The sequence below is a fragment of the Quercus robur genome, chromosome 3, assembly GCF_932294415.1.
Source record: "Quercus robur chromosome 3, dhQueRobu3.1, whole genome shotgun sequence".
NCBI classification, from domain to species: Eukaryota; Viridiplantae; Streptophyta; class Magnoliopsida; order Fagales; family Fagaceae; genus Quercus; species Quercus robur.
In genome coordinates, this window is record NC_065536.1 from 37,336,113 (window position 1) to 37,349,704 (window position 13,592).

Sequence of the window (13,592 nt, forward strand, 5' to 3'; positions counted from 1 at the left end):
AAAACCATGATGGGGACACTTTAAGATCAAGTCCTTAAATCTCTCCCAACTCATAAAATTTCTCTTGTTCATCCTGATAAAAATCTGCAATTTCTCTCCTCAAAGCATTGGTCTTGGCCATTGGGAAAAATTTAGAGAGGAATTTTGTGACCAACAGTTCCCATGAAGTGATAGATCCAGGTGACAAAGAATTAAGCCATGCTTTTGCCTTATCCTTCAAGGAAAAAGGGAACAAACGCAAGCGAACAGAGTCATCAGTGAAATTCTGAAACTTACAAGTAGCACAAATCTCAAGAAAATCCTTCACATGCATATAAGGATCTTCTCTATCCAATCCATGAAAAGTAGGAAGAAGGTGGATTATCTGTGGCTTTAACTCAAAATGTGCAGCAGTGGTTGCAGGCAATACTATGCAAGATGGAGGGTTGGTGGTTATGGGTGAGAACAACTCCCTAAGAGTTTTTGAATCATCTCCTATTTCTCCCATTATGGATGGATAATCAAAACTAACAAGACGATTTTCTTTATCACGTATCCAAGTTCTCATACACCAAGCACAAAGAAATAAAATTTTTTTTTGTTTTTTTATTTAAAAAATAAATAAATTTTAACTGCAACTAGTAGAAGAAAAAATTCGATTAAGACCTAATTTATTTTCCTAACCCAGTCCCCGGCTGTAAGGTTGAATTTATTCAACCATCTAATTGGCTTTATTCCGTGCCAAATTTGCTTGTAATTCAGTATTTAGTAACCCTGTATTTAGGTGGATTTGTTGTAAGGGTAGTGAGTGAGATAGAGTGAAGATTGCTCAAGAGTGTGCAAGAAAACAGAGACTCGCTGTTGGGACTCACGGGTGACTCGCGGCTGCAAGCCGCCAGAAGCAGCACACGTGCCAAGCATGTTGGAAGATGAACAGTCATGCTAGCTGGAGCACTACAGGACAAAACAGGACAACTGGCCATACGGTTAACTCGCGACTGGATCTCGCGACTTAGTCAAGCCGCGAGGTCAAGCCGCGAGCCACTCCTGTTTTGTAAAACCTGACGTTTCACATTCCTCTCCCACTCCAGTATAAATACCCCTTTTACCCACGATTGAAAGAGAGCTTCCAGAGAGAATTTTGAGAGAGAAACCCTAAAGAAAAATAAGATTGTTTCACCCACAATCTATACCTTAGAGTCTCTTCAAACCTGGTTCCTTGAGAGGCATTATACCAAACCTGGTTCTCACCATCATCATCACTGTGAGACAGTTGTTTGGATTTCTGGGAAGCAGTTAGGAAGGAACCAATCTTCATTGGTTGATGCTACGGTCTAGTAGCGGAATCCGAGAAGCTAGAAAAGAAAAAGGTTCGGCGCAACCTCGTTGGAGCAAGAAGCTTGGAGAGCTTAGGTGCACTGGGTAGATTAGGCTTGGAGGGTCTATTGCTGTCCTTGTATCCCAACTGTATTTTCTAGTGGATTGTTTACTGCTTGGAGGGCGGCGGAGAGGTTTTTCACCGAGGACTTCGGTTTCCTCTTCGATAACACATAGCGTGTTGTCTTTGTGTTTGCATCTTCCTTCCTCTCTATCTTTGCCTTTTTATTATCTGCTGTGGTTTTATTTTGTTATGGCTTAGATAGTCTTTAACCAATTTCGTATTATAGCATGTGTTAAGTTTCCGCACACTAGTTGTTTGACATATTGCTTGTATTGGTTAAGTTGTAATTTGGGGGTCTAAACGTTCAAAGGTGTTTTGTACACGTTTTTGAACTTTCAATTGGTATCAGAGCGGGTACACTTGTTGTGGTTTTATTACCTAAGTGTGATCCTAGACCCCTGTGTTGTGATTGTTGTTTTGGAATATACCATGCTGAATTGTGGCTTAAGTGTTTGTGAAAATGACTCTATGCATATGTCTGAAAGGTGTCTTACTGATGATCTTGTAGAGTTGTTAAAAAATAAGAAACATGCTAGAGTATTTGTTCACATGCTGGAATATCTTGAAAATCAGAATCATGTCTTACACAGTAGCATATCTGAATCTAAACCATTGATTAAGAAATATAAAAGAAAGAATAGAATGTTGTGTGAGATGATTGAGAATCTGAAAATGAAAAATCAATTTGAAAGAAGCATGAAAACTGATGATGAGTTTGTGTTTGAAGGTCAAGAATGTCTGTCACATGTGAACCTATTTGTGCATACCTCATTGAAGGTGTTTAATGCGTGTTTGTGGTATCTTGACAGTGGGTGTTCTCGCCATATGACAGGGGATAAGTCACTGTTTAAGACACTCAAAGAAAAGGTTGGTGACTATGTGACCTTTGGTGATGGAAGTCATGCTCAAGTTCTAGGCAAAGGAACCATTGAGATACCTGGTTTGCCTCTGTTGAAAGATGTGCTGTACATAAAAGGGCTGAAGGCGAATTTGCTGAGCATCACTCAAATTTGTGATGATGATTTCCTGGTACAGTTCTCTAAGAAGGGATGTTTGATCATCAATGAAGAGGGGATTCAGGTTTTGGAAGGAAATCGGACTACAGATAACTGTTATGGAATAGTTCCCACGGCACCCATATCGTGTAGAAGTGCTCGTGTGGATATGTTGGAGCTGTGGCATCACAGATTTGGGCATGCCAACTTCAAACAAGTAGCAAAAGTCTCCAAACTTGAAGCAGTCGAGGGACTTCCTAAGTTTGGAAAAGTGAAGAAGACCGTTTGTGGTGCATGTCAAATGGGGAAGCAAACTAAGGCAAGTCATCACAAGGTGAATGTGATAGCCACCTCTCGGTGCTTAGAGTTACTTCATGTTGATCTAATGGGGCCTACCAGAACTGAAAGCCTAGGGGGGAAGAGATACATTATGGTCATTGTGGACGACTACTCAAGATACACTTGGGTTGAATTCCTTAGAGAAAAATCAGAAGCTTGTGAGAGATTGGAGATTTTGTGCAAGAAACTATAAAACGAAAAGGGGATTCCGATAGCCAAAGTTAGAAGTGATCATAGGAGGGAATTTGAGAATGCAAGATTCGAGTCCTTCTGTGAGAAGAATGGAATTAAAAGAGAATTTTCAGCTCCCAAAACTCCACAACAAAATGGAGTGGTAGAGAGAAAAAATCGTGTGATTCAGGAGATGGCAAGAGTCATGTTGCTTAACAAGCAAATACCTCAAAAATTTTGGGGAGAAGCTGTCAACACCTCGTGTCACATTGGCAATAGGATTTTCTTTCGAGTTGGTACAAAGAAGACTGCCTATGAGATATGGAATGGGAAGAAGCCTAAGGTGAAGTATTTCCGGGTGTTTGGAAGTAAATGCTATATCCTAAATCATCGAGAGAATCTTGGGAAGTTTGATGCGAGAAGTGATGAGGGTATTTTTCTTGGCTACTCTACTACAAGTCGAGCATATAGAGTGTTTAACAAGAGAACAAAGGTTGTGATGGAGTCCATAAATGTCAAGATTGATGATGCCTTACCTAAGGTGGAAATGATTGATGATGTAGAAGGGCCAAGCACCAAAGAACCCGATGTTGAGGTAGAAGCTTTGGATATAGAAGGTGAAGAACCTATACCAGAAGTAGAATCGACTCCCATCAACCCAAGAACGGAAACGAGATCGATGTCTAGAACATCAAGTCCTCTTACTCCTCTAGAAGTTCATCCTCCTATCTCTCATAGTGATGAAGTTTCCACTTCAAAAAGGCCATCTTCAAGAGTTATCAAGAATCATCCGGGAAGTAATATCATAGGATCTCTTGATGACGGTCTTCGCCTCAGGAAAGGAAACAATCTGCTAGCCAATCATGTAACATATCACTATTATCTTGCACAGTTTGAACCAAAAAGGGTTGAAGAGGCTCTTCAAGATGAGAATTGGGTTGAGTCAATGCATGAAGAGCTGAATCAGTTTGTGAGGAATGATGTGTGGGAACTTGCTCCACGGCCTGAGAACGTTCATGTTATAGGCACAAAGTGGATTTTTAAAAACAAAACTAATGAAGATGGAGAGATAATTCGAAACAAATCTCGGTTAGTAGCTCAAGGATACACTCAAGTAGAAGGAGTGGATTTTGATGAATCATTCGCTCCGGTGGCAAGACTCGAATCCATTCGAATCTTCATGTCCATTGCGTGCACTTTGAATTTCAAACTTTATCAAATGGATGTAAAGTGCGCATTTCTGAATGGATATTTAAATGAAGAAGTATTTGTTGAGCAACCAAAAGGATTTGAGGATCCTCATTTTCCAGATCATGTATTAAGATTGAAGAAAGCCCTTTATGGCTTAAAACAAGCGCCTAGAGCCTGGTACGATCGTCTTACACATTATCTTCTAGATAGAGGTTTCAAGAAAGGGTACGCCGATCGAACTCTGTTTGTCAAAAATGATGAAGATTATCTCCTTGTGGCACAAGTCTATGTTGATGACATAGTGTTTGGGGCAACTATCGAAGATCGTGCTACTGAATTTTCTGAGGAGATGAAGAAGGAGTTTGAGATGAGTATGGTGGGGGAGCTCACATTCTTCTTGGGTCTTCAAGTCAAACAACAGAAGGAGGGTATATTTGTATCTCAAGAGAAGTATGCCAGAAACATTGTCAAGAAGTTTGGACTAGACTCCAAAAAAACATGCCTCCACTCCCATGAGCTCTTCCACTAAACTAAATGTGGATTCGTCGGGAGTTGAAGTAAGTCCTACATTGTATAGGAGCATCATAGGGAGTTTGCTCTACCTTACAGCCAGTAGACCGGACATTGCTTTCAGTGTGGGCGTTTGTGCCAGGTACCAAGCTAATCCGAAGGAATCTCATCTGACTACTGCTAAGCTAATCATTCGATATGTAAATGGTACTGCAAACTATGGTCTGTGGTATTCAAAAGACTCAAATGCTTGTCTTGCTGGGTATTCAGATGCTAACTGGGCTGGCAGTGTAGACGATCAGAAAAGCACTTCAGGCGGCTGTTTTTATCTTGGTAACAATCTTGTCTCGTGGATGAGCAAGAAGCAGAATTCAGTGTCTCTATCTACTACAGAAGCAGAATACATCGCTGCTGGAAGTTGCTGCACTCAGCTTCTTTGGATGAAAAAATTACTTCATGACTATGGAATTCCTCAAGAAACGATGTGTGTCTTCTGTGACAACACCAGTGCCATCAATCTTTCCAAGAATCCTGTCCAGCATTCAAAATCCAAACACATAGAGATACGTTACCATTTCATTCGGGATTTGGTAGAGGAAAGAGTTGTGTGTCTTGAGTTCATACACACCGACAATCAAAAGGCAGATATCTTCACCAAGCCTCTCGATGGTCCATGGTTTGAATCACTCCGTAAGACCATTGGTGTTGGTACAATTCATTGACTCTCTTATGTGTTGTGTGCTTCACATATTTATAATATGATAAGTCTGTTTGTGTTAGGGCACACACCTCTTTGATTAGCTCTTTGTGCAACATGTTTATTGTTTGTTTGTCCATTTGTGAATACTGTTGTTTCCTTTTATGTTTGTTCAATCATTTTCTTCTTTTGTGTCAAAAATCCAAAAATCACATAAAAATTAGAAAATCAGAAAGCTTGATTGACATTGTTGAGTTTTTGTTTCAAAACTTGTTTTGCCTTGTACCTTTGTGCTAATGGCATTGTGCATTTTCGAGCATTACTTGTTTCTTTGCACTCATATCTCTGTGGGAGAAATCTTGAAATTTTTGTGACTGTTGTAAATAGATCTTCAAACTTGTCATGAATGATTAGTGAATGGTTTTGTTGATCTTGAGACATGCATAGACTTGTGTCTATATATCTTCCCACTCTTTATTTTTGTTTTGCTATAAAGAGCTCACCAAATGTAAATCTCCAAATGAAAAGAGATATTGAGCTGCAAAAGCCTGTCGCACATTCTAGTATTTGACTAGGAAAAAGGGTAAGCGACCTTTTATTAAAGTGAATGTTTATTCAAAAAGGCCAAAGGCCTGTTCTTTAAAGTAAAATGACATATATCACTCTCACAATGAGAGATGATTGCCTCAAAAGATCAAAAAGATCAAATGTTATGATTGAAAGTGGAGTCAAATGATAAGCTCCAAGTTATGTTATCAAGTTGTGTGGGAGGTCATATATACATATTTCTATAATTGAGATGGGTCACATGATCTAGTGCTAATTGTGTATGCCTTGGTTGAATTGATCATTGAAGCTTCACATTAGACGAAGGACTATCTCATTGTTGATATCCACACACAACACACAAGTTTATGTTCAATAAATGCCATATTTATTTGTGTGATTGTACTTGATGAAATGTGTTTTCACATGCTCAATCTTTGTTAATTCAAGCACAAAAAGATTTTTGAGTGTTTTAGGTATTTTTGGAAAGTCTTTTGTTTGAAAAATCTGAAAATTTCAAAAATCCAGTTTTGCCCTGTTTTGGCGGCTCAGTCGCGGGTATGTCAAGTCGCGTGCCTCAGTCGCGTCTTCGCGAGTAATTTTTGGCGACTTGTTCGCAAGTGGAAGGTCCAGTCGCGTGGTTTACTCAGAGATTTTCGTGGCTCAGCTCGCGACTCACTCGCAGGTATACCTTCCAGTCGCGAAAAACACTTAGAAAAAATTTTCAAATTTTTGTCCTTGAGTGTTTTGGCGGCTTGTTCTGGCGACTTTTTGGCGACTCGTTTCAGTCGCGAAAATCGCGTATTTTGGACATACAGGGGCAGTTTTTAAACTTTTTGTTTTTCCCTCGATCTTTTTGTGACTGTTCATTGTCTTTCTCATCTGCTCTTATCCATTCACACCGTGCCTCCATTTTCGATCTCCATTATTTGCCTCTTTTCAGCTCAAAATCGTCGACTAACAGGTATGGTTTTTCTGTCTTGAACTCTATTTTACTTGTTGTTATGGTTTTCCCTCTGGATTATTCACATTTGATTGCGATTTTTGGGATGGGTTTTTAGCTCAACTATTACTCTTTGTCCATGCTTAGCTTATGGAAGCTTGTGTTTATGTTTTTGAGCTAGTTTATTTTGGTGGTTGTGTTCTTCATCATGTGCTTAGCTAGGGTTAGCTATTTTTGTCTGATCTGCTGATTGATGTCGTGTTTCACTATGATCCTGTGTGGCATCCTGTTGATGTGTTGTTGAATGTGGGTCCTTTTTCAGCTGATTATGTGGTTCTATTTGGACTCCCTCTACTGTGTAGTTCAATTTGGGCCATTTGTGTCCCTCATTGCTATTTTCTGACTATTTTCATCCAGCTATTAGGGTTTCTTCATTGTCCCTAAATTTCCACTAACCCACTGCTAATATAGTCTATTGGTTTGTGTTCTGTCATTTCCCTTGTTCATAATGCAGACTGGTCATGTCACCATTCAAGAAAGCTGCTGTGAAAGGAGGTAGTTCCAAAGGGAAGGAACCAGTAATTGATGTTGATGATTACCCACCTCAACCAAAAGGGACTCGCTCTTCATCAAAGAGATTCTATCCCAACAAGTTCAGATCATATGCAGCCTATCAGTCTTATGAGAATTTCTTTCTACATGCCAAACCATTACTAGAAAGAGCTTTGGATTAGTCCTCACTTCATGACACTGACATTCCGAAATGGTTTGCTCACAAGGATTGGAATTACCTTCTCTCTGATCCGGATGACGCGTATGAAGAGTTGGTAAAAGAATTTTATGCTAACGCAATTGTGGAAGGAGATGAACTTAAGTGCTGGGTTCGAAAAAAGAGATTTTCTGTCTCTCCTACATATCTGGCAGAAATTCTTCACATCAACAGACCCATTTTCCGACATTCACCGGTTTATGATGATCTCTGTCCTGATGAGGAGGTTCTCAAAGAACGTCTTGGTCAAGACTTGGAGTTCTCACCCAATGGCAAATCCATCAGTGTTTCCTCTCTTTCTCCAAAACTAAGAGTGCTTACAATTGTGATGTTTCACAATTTGTACCCTTTATCAAGCACTGGGTATATGAACCTCGGACGTGCTTTGTTTCTTCATGATCTAATCTCTGATGTGGAAATAGACATCTGTGCTTGATCACATGGTTTGTTTCTTAACTCCATCTTTACTTGATCACATATTGTCTGTTTCATATGCATTTATAATTTTCTGCTTACAATGATCATGGTGTATTGTTGTGTTTCAGGAGTATTATGTTCATATGATTCAAGTGCTTCACAGCTTCTAGAGTTAGGTGTGAGTGAGTTTTGTTCAACTGTTCCCAACTCACATGTTAAGTCTAGAGTCTGTTTTAGGGTTTTGTCATGGAATAGCCAAAGGGGGAGATTGTAAGGTTGAATTTATTCAACCATCTAATTGGCTTTATTCCGTGCCAAATTTGCTTGTAATTCAGCATTTAGTAACCCTGTATTTAGGTGGGTTTGTTGTAAGGGTAGTGAGTGAGATAGAGTGAAGATTGCTCAAGAGTGTGCAAGAAAACAGAGACTCGCGGCTGGGACTCGCGGGTGACTCGCGGCTGCAAGCCGCCAGAAGCAGCACACGTGCCAAGCATGTTGGAAGATGAACAGTCATGCTAGCTGGAACACTACAGGACAAAACAGGACAACTGGCCATACGGTTAACTCGCGACTGGATCTCGCGACTTAGTCAAGCAGCAAGCCACCCCTGTTTTGTAAAACCTGACGTTTCACATTCCTCTCCCACTCCAGTATAAATACCCCTTTTACCCACGATTGAAAGAGAGCTTCCAGAGAGAATTTTGAGAGAGAAACCCTAAAGAAAAATAAGATTGTTTCACCCACAATCTATACCTTAGAGTCTCTCCAAATTCCTCTACTCTCTTCCTCTCCATTGTCAAATCCTTCAGAGGCATTATACCAAACCTGGTTCTCACCATCATCATCACTGTGAGACAGTTGTTTGGATTTCTGGGAAGCAGATAGGAAGGAACCAATCTTCATTGGTTGATGCTACGGTCTAGTAGCGGAATCCGGGAAGCTAGAAAAGAAAAAGGTTCGGCGCAACCTCGTTGGAGCAAGAAGCTTGGAGGGCTTAGGTGCACTGGGTAGATTAGGCTTGGAGGGTCTATTGCTGTCCTTGTATCCCAACTGTATTTTCTAGTGGATTGTTTACCGCTTGGAGGGCGGCGGAGAGGTTTTTCGCCGAGAACTTCGATTTCTTCTTCGATAACACATAGCGTGTTGTCTTTGTGTTTGCATCTTCCTTCCTCTCTATCTTTGCCTTTTTATTATCTGCTGTGGTTTTATTTTGTTATGGCTTAGATAGTCCTTAACCAATTTCATATTATAGCATGTGTTAAGTTTCCGCACACTAGTTGTTTGACATATTTCTTGTATTGGTTAAGTTGTAATTTGGGGGTCTAAACGTTCAAAGGTGTTTTGTACACGTTTTTGAACTTTCACCGGCAACGGTGCCAAATACTTGTTGTGAAATTTTAAAATAGTCGCAAGTGTACGAACTGTACCGAAGTATAGTTGGACAAGAACGAGGTCGAACCCACAGGGACTTGAATGAATGTAGGAAGATTAATTAAAACTTAACCAAATTAATCCTAATCTAGTTTAATAAAAATTGGTTGGTTGCAATAAAATAAACTAAGCAAATAATAAAATTAAGCAAATAGTTAAACTAAGCAAAAGATATAAAGCAATAAAAAGATGTAAACAATCAAGAGAAAGGAATTAAGGTTTTGGAATCCGCCTTGTAAATCACATCAGCATATATTTATGATCATTAAGTTTTCCCAACTCACTACATGATAATCTAGAAATCAATCTTGCTATCATGGAAAATATCATCATTAAAACTTATGTTTAAAAATCTAAAGCATGTTCTTCTTCGCTTCTTAAGTATAAAACCAAATCATCAATTGTATCTGTAGCCAAACAAATTACAAGATATATCCAATTCTAAAAATCAAATCATAAATTGTATCCATTGACAGACAAATCACAAATGATATCCAATTTTATAGTTAAGAATTAATAAACCAAGCATTCAATTAATTAAGATAAATCCTAAATCAAGAGAAAAACATGATTGAACTCATATCTAGAATTCCATCTTAGTCAATTGATATGAAGCAAGAACAATTTAAATCATTAAAGAACAACTATTGTGGGAAAAATCAAATCACATAAATATTATTGATAATCCTTAACAAGGTTTCATCCTCAACCCTAATTATAAATTTAGCTACTAATAGTAATTGAAAGAAAACACAAAAATAAAATACTAAACATTAAACTAGACAAATAAAATAAAACTAACTCTCATCGAAGAAAACCAAAGAAGTAGCCGCACTCTCTATACATTCAGCCCTCAGCCTTAGCACTAGCCTCTACGCTCCTGAATTTTGCCCTAAAGAGCCCTTAAATAGGTCAAGGAATCCTATTACAAGTTGAATTCTCGTTTGGAGAAAATCCCAGATTTTTAGGCTTCACTTAACCGACTATTTTGGCCCATTTAATATCAGAATTTGGACTTTTGGTAAACTACAAAGTTGTATCCCTTTAAGTTATCGTTTCATCCCAACTTGAATCATCTCGATTGGACATCTGAGCTGAAAGTTATGTCAAAAATACTAACTGATGTGCAGTCTGGAATCCTAATCCGAATTGGACTTGGATTTGGTACAAATTTCCTTTGATTCCTTGCTCCAATTGGACTTAAATTTAATTAGGTTGGTCTTTACTTGAATTCATGCCTGGCTGAATGTAAGTTGGCTTGATTAAATTGGTCTAGCCCCATTTTGCATGTAAAGCCCTTGTTACCTACAACACAAAGATATTATATAATCAGTCACAAAATAACATAAAAGTAAGGCTAATATGTAAATATGTGAATACTTTATTGTATATATTTCATGCACATCAGTGATCACAGTGCTCATTCACACTTGGAATGAACACTTGAACATACAACTTAACAAGAACAAGGCAAGATACTTGTATGCTCAACACTCAACCAATTCATAATACACAAAGTATATGTATCTAGAAACAATCCTACAAGGGCACAAGAGTGACACTACATAAATCAAAATGCAAGACATTTAGATAGAAGTACTGATTTCAACATAGCATAAAAGGCTGCATTAAGCAAGGTACAAACCATAAAGCCTACACAATATGCATAAAAACATTAACCCTAAAAGCTTACATTAGCACATGGGTACAAAAAGGTACAAAACACAATATATCAACTTAAACTGAAGAAAATATAACAACTTAAACTGAAGAAGAATGCAAAAACACTCCCCCTTAGGTAATATCCTCCCCCTCTGATCAGGCCTATCACTCCCCCTTTTTGTCATGGAATAGGCTATACATCATCTTCTAGCCTTCTCTGAATTTGATCCAATTGAGTTTGAAGTGAGGTAAACTTCATATCCCATCGAGTGCTATGATGGTGTAGAGTAGATGTGAGACCAGACATCTTTGTATTCAACTCGTGTACAGAGGATACAATGTGATCAAGTTTTTCATCAAGGGAGAGAATGCTGAAATGAGAGCCACTGTGAGATGCGGAAGTTTCTGGTTTGGCTCTCTTTCGACTATGTCCAATGCTTGCATTGAATGTACGCATGTTGATTGGACTCGGTTTCGAGAGAGGAGATTCATCTGCCATTGGATAAATTCCCTTGAGCTTCAAGATCCTTGAAATGAGACAGCAGAAAGGAATGCATGTTCGGGACTCAGTTCGTAGAACCGTTTTGCGCAGAACATGAAAGATATGAGTACAGATGTCAATTTCTACATCAGAGATTAGATCATGAAGAAACAAAGCACGTCCGAGGTTCATATACCCAGTGCTTGATAAAGGGTACAAATTGTGAAACATCACAAAGCACTCTCAGTTTTGGAGGAAGAGAGGAAACACTGATGGAATTTCCATTGGGTGAGAACTCCAAGTCTTGTCCAAGACTTTCCTTGAGAAGCTCCTCATCAGGACAAAGATCATCATAAACCGGTGAGTGTCGAAATATTGGTCTGTTGATGTGAAGGATTTCTGCCAAATATGTAGGAGAGACTGAAAAGCTCTTTTTCCTAACCCAGCACTTAAGTTCATCTTCTTCCACAATCGCGTTGGCATAAAATTCCTTTACCAAATCTTCATTCGCGTCATCCAGATCAGAGAGAAGGTAATTCCAGTCCTTGTGAGCAAACCATTTCGGAATGTCAGTATCATGAAGTGATGATTGATCCACAGTTCTTTCTAGTAATGGTGTAGCATTTTGGAAATAATTCTCATGAAACTGATAGGCTGCATAGGATCTGAACTTGTTGGGATCGAATCTCTTTTATGAAGAACGAGTCTCTTTTGTTTGAGTTGGGTAGTCATCAACATCAATGACGTGTTCCTTCCTTTTGGAACTGCCTCCTTTCACAACTGCTTTCTTGAATGGTGACATGTCTAGTCTGAATCATGAATAGAGGAAATGACAGAACACAATCCAACCGACATTATTAGCAGTGGGTTAGTGGTAATTTAGGGATAATGAAGAAACCCTAATAGCTAGATGAAAATGACCAAAAAATAGCAATGAGGGACAAAAATGGCCCAAATGTAGCTACATAGTAGAGTGGGTCAGATTAAAACCACACAATCAGCTTAGAAAAACACACAATCAACACAGGAACATTTTGAATCAACACATCAACAACGGATCAGACAAGATGAGAAACCAACAAATAACAAACCTTAGCTAAGCACATGATGAAGAACAAAACCAACAATTTAATAAAGCTCAAAACTGAAACAATAGCTTCCACAGGCTAAGCATGGACAAAGAGTAATTGCCGAACTAAAAATCCATCTCAAAATCATAAACAAATGTGAATAATCTAGAGGGAAAAACACAAAAATAAGTAAAATAGAGTTCAAGACAGAAAACCCATACCTGTTACTTAAGGATTTTGAGCTAAAAAGAAGAAACAATGGAGTTTGAAAAATGGGTGCACAGAGTGTTTGGGAAGGAGACAATTGAGAAAGAAGATGAACAGTCACAAGAGTTCGAGGGAAAACTGAAAAAGATTTAAAAAACTGCCCCTATTTTTGCCAAACACGCGTTTTTCGCAACTGAAGAGAGTTGCCACAAAGTCGCCAGTTCAAGCCGCCAAAACACTCAAGGATAAAAGTTTGAAAAAATTTTCTAAGTGTTTTTTGCGACTGGAAGGTCTACCCATGAGAGAGTCGCGAGTTGAGCCGCCAAAATCTCTGAGTAACCCTCGCGACTGGACCTTCCACTCGCGAACAAGTCGCCAAAAATGACCCGCGAAGACGCGACAGAGGCTCGCGACTTGACTTACCCGCGACTGAGTCGCCAAAACAGGGCAAAAAATTTTTTTGAAATTTTCAGATTTTTTAAACAAAATACTTTCCAAAAACACCTAAAACACTCAAAAATCTTTTTGTACTTGAATTAACAAAGATTGAGCATGTGAAAACACATTTCATCAAGTACAATCACACAAATGATTATGGCATTTATTGAACATAAACTTGTATGTTATGTGTGGATATCAACAATGAGATAGTCCTTAGTCTAATGTGAAGTTTCAATGATCAATTCAACCAAGGCATACACAATTAGCACTAGATCATGTGATCTATCTCAATTATAGAAATA

The 13,592-nt window shown here is 38.7% G+C and overlaps 1 non-coding gene across 1 annotated transcript; it reads left to right on the forward strand.

The window, feature by feature from the left end:
• The first annotated feature begins 1 nt into the window (after position 1).
• Positions 2–108, forward strand: LOC126720086 (small nucleolar RNA R71). Its single transcript, XR_007653251.1, has one exon. It is a non-coding gene; the product is annotated as a small nucleolar RNA R71 (small nucleolar RNA).
• Positions 109–13,592: the final 13,484 nt, after the last annotated feature.